General features: G+C 42.2%; 1 long non-coding RNA gene across 1 annotated transcript; it reads left to right on the top strand.

The window, feature by feature from the left end:
- The first annotated feature begins 562 nt into the window (after positions 1–562).
- Positions 563–7,212, top strand: LOC134480680 (uncharacterized). Its single transcript, XR_010055335.1, has 3 exons — positions 563–3,131; positions 3,295–3,455; positions 4,251–7,212. It is a non-coding gene; the product is annotated as an uncharacterized LOC134480680 (long non-coding RNA).
- The last annotated feature ends 909 nt before the right edge of the window (positions 7,213–8,121 follow it).

The raw sequence follows: 8,121 nt of genomic DNA, 5'->3' as shown, positions 1-8,121 counted from the left end.
TGTTGGGAGAGGCAGTAGGATAAAGGTGGGCATGAGGAGAGGATATGGACAGATATTCTGGGGTGCCTGTGGCTTCTGGTTTATTCGCATCCATTCTAAAGCTTTATTGAAGGGGATTTTCCTGCTTTTTATGCCACAAAGTTTGCCCGGACTATACTGATTTTTAGTTGAGGTTTTCATCCTTCCCTTTGACTCTACGACACATTCAGTTCTATAAATTCAGTATTAACTGACAGGTTCCTAAATAGTTTCCGTTGCTTTCCCCAACTCATTCTTGCTGCTGTTGTGCACTAAGACCATCTGAAGGAGGAGGCTGGCGTGTACATTTTTCTACTCCAGCAAGGAGTTCAATGTGCACCCTCCTTCCCCATCTACTCCCAATCTCTCCACACATGTCTCTGTGAAAACCGTACTTGGGTCCTGCCCTTGGTCCCATGTCTACATGTACTTGACATGAATGCCAACAAGGAGAGACACTAGGTATTTGAGAAAGAACATTCTTGTGATCTGTGCCAATTTGCATAGCTGGGGAAATTACTCCCAAGGAGAACTCTAGCCACCGAGTTCCCTTGCTCACAGCTCCTCTGTGGGTTGCAATTGGCTGCAGAACAATGAGAAACCTTGAGGACATGATGAGTCGCAGGGCTCTGTCTCATCCTCTGCTACCTTTTGTGTCTATTCTCCTACCTCACATGCCCGTCTTCCGTTCCAAAGTACGGGAAGCCAGCTGAGGCTGTAGCTTAGCTCTGGTGTTTATGTAAGGTCCTGGGTTTAGTGTGATCTGTAGTGTTGCCAAAAAATAAATAAAAAATAAAATGAACGATTGAAGATAGGCTAGGGATTTGGCTCAGTTGTGCAAGCACTTGTCTAGCATGCACAGGCCATGAGAGCAATCCCAGCATAACAAGAAACACCCCCTACCACACAAACACACACCTGCAGAACAGGTACATGTCATCTACCACTGGGGAATACACGCACACACACACGCACACGCACATGCACACACACACACGCACGCACACATTCAGTAAAGAGAATCACCATGTTCCACATTACTTACTTAGCTACTTTAAATTTCAGAATGGATTCATTTCTCCTTATTGGCCTTCTCTGGCCTATCTAATTCCTCTCTTTCTTCCTCCAGACTATAAACTCGAAAGATCTTTGTCTGTTACTCATTGTATATTAAGTCCGCAGCACAATGTTTGGTTCATAGTTACACAGCAAACCCAGAAACAGTAACGGTCACTATGCTACCTTCTTCCTTCTTAAGCTTCTCATTAGCAACCTTAGAGGTAGTTTCTACCATCGCTCTCACTTAAGTATAGGAAACCGGACATAGTCGGAGGACTATAACCTTTGTACAGCCATCAGCATAGAGATAGGATGAAGACCTAAGGAGTTTGTTCCCCAAATTGGCCCTGTTAATTATGATGCTATCCTTCTCCTGAACACAGTAGGCACTTTAATAAACCTTGGCTGACTGAAGAAATGGAGGTCTGAGCAAATCTGATTTCTAGAGGCCAGGGTTCAGATCCCTACCCTGACTCACCCTTTCCTGGGTTTTCCTGTTCCAGGCCCTCCATGCTCCCTGTGTAAACATGGGTAGCCAAGACACACAAGCGCTGGACACCAGCAGACTGTGGCTCTAAGGTGGCATGACTTAACAGACCACACCTGGACTTGAGTCTTGAAACCTTTCAACAAGAGGCGACCGAGGCAGAGCGTTTATTTAGCACCTAGATGGCACAGGAATCCAGGACAACTTTCGTGTGTCCCCGCGTGTTTTTGCTGGCGAGATCGCGCGGGACAGACTTGTGAGAGATGAAGTGAAAGGGAGAGGGGTATCTGAAAGCAACCAGCAGACCCAGCGCACGGGAAGCTGTACGCCTCTCTTTGCTGATCGCTTTTGGGATCACGTGAGGTGGGATTTGGGGGATAATTATCCACAATCACTTCCTTCTTGGGATCCATTCCTTATTAGCAGTCTGCGTGCCTGCTGGAGAAACCCCAGTTAACTGCCCTGCTTTCTCCGTGTACGGAGATGAAAGTCTCATCGCATTAATCCCTCTGAAATGGTGCTGTAACTGAAGCCACAGCAAACTGCTCACCGGGGATCCCAAGCCTTGCAAACTAGTCTGTCTAAGCCTGCATGAAAAATGCAGACCTGCCCCTTTGCTGCTAGTTAAGCTGGCTGGAACTTTAATGCATGCCTCCTACAGCATTTTAGACCCAAGCCCCCAAGCCCAGGCCCCTGCCCCCAACCCACAAAGCTGCCACCAGGGTCCTCTGTGGCTCCTAAACACTTGGCTCTGGCACTTGGGACATTTTATTGAGGCAGCTTTACTGGAAGGATCCAATTACAGGGGTATGGCAAGTTAGATTCAATGCCCCGGTTAACAACGCTGCAGAGAACACTGAGGCTCCTTTAGCCCTTCCTGGGCTGAAGGGAATGAGGAGAGGTAATGTCTAACAGCCCCCAAGATGGCTTCTGCTTCTGGACAGCAACACTCCATTGGGTTTTTAAAAAAATCCTTCTATTTTTATTCATGTGTAAAAAGTAATACATCATAGTTGTTGGGAGGGAAGTCAAGCAATAGGAAGTAGGAAGAATAAAACTTAGTCTCTCCCCCTCGACTCTTAAAATCCCACATACTTCCCCTGAGGTAGACACTGTTTCCAGTTCGTTGTATATCCTTCCAGATTTTTCTTTATTATACTTGTAAAAAAAATCATATCATAGTTAACGGTTTTCTGGCCAACTTTTCTACAACGTGTTTTTTTTCCTTTGCCCTGTTACACCATGGTATTTCTGCCATCTATCCTTATGAATTATATTCCTTTTAATTCGTGCATTACTGTTTCTAGTATGTCTGTGTTGTTGTCTTGGCCACTTCTGTTCAAGTGCATCACGGTGGGAAAAGTCAAGTTGGAAGGAGCCTGAATCAGGTCACAGCACATCCTCAGTCAGGAAAGCAGGAAGAGCTGAATACAAGCTCCTCCTCAGATTGCCCAGGATGCCCAGCCCGGGAGGTGGATCCACCCACAATTAAGATGGGTCCTGATCACATCACCTAACTCCATCACAGTAATCCCCAACAGTCGTGCCTGAGACCTCCCTCTCTCAGGTAATTCTAGATTCTGCAATTTAACAGTTAACGCTAAACTTCATAGTCCAGTCTATGCAGGAATGAGAGCCTTTAAGGCGGCTTACACATGTGTGCTGTGCATATTTGAAAGAATTTCTTGTTTCTTTTCCTTTACTTGTTTTTTTTTTCTTTCCCGAGGCAGGGTCTAACTACATAGCCCAGGCTGGCCACAAACTCACTCTATAGCCCAGGTTGGCTTCAGACTCCAGACTCAGACTCCAAAGAAATCCTCCTTATCTGGCTTCCAAGGTGCTCGTAATACACGTGTGCTACCACCACTCCTGAAGAGGACTTTTGTATAAGGTAAAATTATCAGAGTAATTAATGATGCCATCGTTCCGAGACATCCAAGTTTAACCTTCCCTATAGTCTGGGCAAAAGCTGTGAAGGGTTTAAGATGTAAAAATATAACGGCATAATCACATGACAAACAGCTATGTATTTCTTTTTCTCTGATTTTCCTTCTCACGGTCAGATCCGCAACAAGCACACAGGTAATCATGATCTCAGCTTTGTAAGCAATCTTTCAGCCATTTATGGAGAATCAAGCAGATAGGAATACTCTCCCATTTATTCCCTATCTTATATATTATATAATGTAGGCTTTGCTATTTTCTCTATGAGCATTTCTGATTTATATATATAAATGATTTATATATATTTATATATATACATATATATTTATATATATACATATATATATATAAATGCACAGAGAAATGGTTTATAATTACAAAAAAACTAACTGATAGGTTTTCTTTACCAAATAAGTTTTCAATTCATGGAAAAATCCAGGGCAAAGTCCAGAGAGACTGGAATTCTCCCATGAACCTTGTCTCCCTGCTCAGGTCCTGTGGTTTTAGCATCTTGCATCGATATGGATGCACTGTTGTTTAAAACACAATGTTTAACTTAAGGTTTCTCTTGTTTCTATGCTTATAAGTTTAAGTAAATGTACGATGTCTTGTAGGTGTCCTTGTAAATTATCAGTAAAGTCATCTCGTGGTCCATTTGCACATTTCTTCCCACTTCCTACAAATCTCTGACAACTATTAACATTACTCTTTTTAAACTGTTTTTCCTTCTTTCTTTTTATAGTCTTTACAGACCGCCATGTGGCTGAAATCATACAGCATGAAGCCCTTTCAAACTGGATTCTTCCTTGTATTGTGATAAAAGGTGTTAGCACGTGGATGATGTGTCTGTGGGTACATATGCCACAGCACCTGTGTGGAGGTTAGAGGACATCTTTGGGAGTCCATTTTCTTCTTCTGCCCCTAAACGAGTTGTAGGGAGTGGTCTCAGGTCACCAGGCGAGCATCTTCATCCACTGAGCCACTTTCCTGACTCACTCTGTGACTTATTTATTTTTCTAGCCTCCAAGTAATATTCTGTTGTAGGGACATACCACAGTTTTCACTCAACTATAGGAGAAAAACCTTAGTTGTTTCTAAGTTTTGGGAATTATGACAAAAAGATGTTGTGAATGTCCACTCGAAGGATTCTGTGCAGATGCAAGGCTTCAAAGGATCTGGAAAAATAAGAAGAGATAAATTCTTGCATTGTGTGTAAAACCATGTATGTTTTTTGTAAGAGGCTCCAGAACTGATCTCTAAAGTGTCACCAGCCATGAGCAAACGTCCTGATTGCTTTACCTTCTCACTAGTATTCCAGTGTCTTTTTAAAAACAGTCATGTTGACAATGTTACTGTTTGAAGTCACGTTTCTAAGTAATATGACGGCGGGCATTTTTTACATGCATGAGCATCTTTGGACATCTTTCTATTCAAGATATAGCTTTGTGCATTAACTTGATTTGATTCTTCTATGCATAATTTTGATATATTTCCCTAATCGAGTATGTTTCGTGCATATATTCTCCCCATGTATGACTTTATTTTATCTTCACTTTTAAAATTTATTTTGTTTTTTAATTATAATATAATTACATTTTCTCATTTCCACTTTCTCCTTCCAAACACATGCCTCCCTTTTGCTCTCTTTTAAGTTCACAACCTCTTTTATCATTGTTTTAAACGTCCACACACACACACTGTTTTAGCATTGCTATGAATCAACACCATGACCAAGGCAACTATTATAAAGGACAGCATTTAATTGGGACTGGCTTACAGATTGTGAGATTCAGTCCGTTATCATCATGACAGGAAGCATGGCAGCATCCAGGCAGGCATGGTGCAGGAGGAGCTGAGAGTTCTACCTCTTGTTCAGAAGGCAAGAGAAGACTGGCTTCCAGTCTTCCAGAAGACAGACTAGGAGGAAGTCTCCCACAGTGAGACACTTTCTCCAACAAGGCCATACCTCCTAATAGTGCCACTGCTTGGGCCAAGCATATTCAAACCATCATGCATACTCATACACATACATGTATCATATATTTCTAAATACATAATTACAACCTTCTCAGTCTGTATAATGTTATCTAAATGTCTATGTTTTCAGGGTTGACCATTTGGTTTTAGATAGCCAATTAGAGTGTTCTTCCCTGGGGAAGACCATTTTTCCTGCTCTCAGCATCCCTTATTTTCTTGTACTTCTTTGTGTAGAGCCGAGCCTTCCTGGGCTGTCCATCATCCATGTTAGCATGTCTATTGTTGTTTTGTCCGGCTCATGTTGTTGAGACATTATAGACATAGGGGGCTGACTTAAGGTTCCTATTGCTGTGATGAAAACACTGTGACCAAAAAGCAAGGTAAGGAAATAAAGGTTCATTTGGCTTACACTTCTGGATCATGGTCTATCTTTGGAGAAAGCCAGGACAGGAACTCAAGCAGGGATGGAACCTAAAGGTAGGAACTAATGAAGAGGACACGTAGGGTTGCTGCCTACTGGCTTTCTTCCCATGGCTTTCTCAACCTGCTTCCTTATAGAACTGAGAACCACCAGCCCAGGAATGGCTCCACCCACCATGGGCTGGGCCCTCCTCCGCTAGTCACTAAATGAGAAAATATCTTACAGCTGGATTTCATGACGGCATTTCATCAACCTGAGGTTCCTTTCTCTCTGACGACTCTAGCTTGTGTCACGTTGACACAAAAGCAGCCACTACAACTGACCCCGTGTCAACTCAGCACACAAACACATCGCTATTACGCAGTAACTCATCCTTTCTTATTCATCCCTGAGATCTTACATTAGAAACGACTCAGAAAGTCCCACAGTTTTAGAAATTTAAACCTATTAAAAATTTAGTCTCATTAAACTATTCGATCTCTCTAAAAATCCAAAATTCTTTCTTAAAAGCTCAGGGTCTTTCAGCTGTGGGCTGTAAAAATCAAAATTAAATACCATCTTCAAGAGGAAAGAAGAAGGGTACAGTTACAGTCTGAATCAAGTAAAATCAAACTCTAATAGTATAAAGAACTTTTAAACAGGGTTGAGACTGTTATAGGCTCTGGGAACTTTTGAAGCTAGACTGAGTGCATTTCTGCATTATGGAATGGCTACAAGCCTGAGGGCCAGCGAGTGGAATGTGTTTGAATAGGAATGGCCTCATACACTTATGTGCTTGAATGCTTAGTCAATATGGAGTGGCACTATTAGGTGGTATGGCATTGTTGGAGGAAATGTGTCACTGTGGAGTGGGCTTTGAAGTTTCCACTACTCAAGCTACACCCAGTATGGCCCACAGTCTCCTTCTGCTGCCTGTGCATCAAGATGTAGAACTCTTGGTTCATTCAGCACCGTATCTGCCCGCACACTGCCATGCTTCCTGCCATGATGATAATGGACTAAACCTCTAAAACTGTAAGTCAGCCCCAATTAAATGTTTTTCTTGATAGGAATTCCCATGGTCATGGTGTCTCTTCGTAGTAAGAAAACCCTAACGAAGACAGGGGCTCTAGTTAGGGTGTGGGGAGGGAAATAAATGCAGAAGAAGGAGAGAAGATGAAATAACAGAATATTTGAAAAAGTTATAAGGAAAAATACTATTAGCTGTCTACCTAAAACACCTACTGTAATACACCTACGTTTATACAGAACTGTTCATAATAAAGTTTTAAACCAAAATTTCCCATCTGGACTGACAATGTTCCCTCTATGAACCAAAGATCATATAACACGACCTCACATCAGGTGTGAGAAACTCTCTTTTGAGAGATTTGTCAGGAGATTCCTAAAACACTATAATCTATTGCTATTGTCCTGGGTTGCCCCAGAGTCGGAAAGTAAATCCTTATTTATTTATTTATTTATTTATTTATTTATTTATTTATTTTGAGGCCACCTTGCATCAGAAGGCAGGCCCAGAGACTCCTGAGCTAGAACTGACCTGAGTGTTCCCTCCCTGAAGAATGTTGTTCATGGTCTCAAAGGGTGCCATGGAAGCTTTTCAAAGAGGGAAGCCACCAGCTGTGTCCTACCCAGATATCACACCTATGAACCGTAATGTTGAGCCTGGCACAATAAACCCAAGAGTGCTACAGTGGCACAGGTACGTCAGCAGTAACCAACTGCTCTGTAATTGCACTTTAGATCCACTCAACACAGGGGAAGTTATGTACTGGAGACGTAGCCAGCTGCCCAGGTCTAAGGAAGTCATGGATCTTGGAGGAGAACTTACAACTATGTATTTACTCAACCATCGGAATCCCCAATCACATTGTAAATACTTCTCTTTCTACTTAGAGATGAATGTAGTCTTTACTCTTAAGGACATGTCTCTTTAACAGAAGGGGACCATTATAGAAAACCACAACCAACAAAACGTATGCAGAGACGTGGACTCCAGCCCCAGTGGATACATCTACAACATAAAGGCTAAGGCTCTGGGTTCATTGCAAAAGGGGTTGGTGAGAAGATGTAACAGCCAGGGGAACAGGGCAGGGCTGAGAGATTGCTTTAATTTTTAAAATACCTTTTGTAGAGGCGAAAGTGTTAAACTTAATAAAGTCCGAATCAACCAACATTTTAAAAATAGGTTAGAATTTTCTAAAACTTATCACCA

The sequence above is a fragment of the Rattus norvegicus genome, chromosome 10 (assembly GCF_036323735.1).
Source record: "Rattus norvegicus strain BN/NHsdMcwi chromosome 10, GRCr8, whole genome shotgun sequence".
Taxonomy (NCBI): Eukaryota; Metazoa; Chordata; class Mammalia; order Rodentia; family Muridae; genus Rattus; species Rattus norvegicus.
The sequence above is the reverse complement of the archived record's forward strand: the minus strand, read 5'-3'. Positions and strand labels throughout refer to the sequence as shown.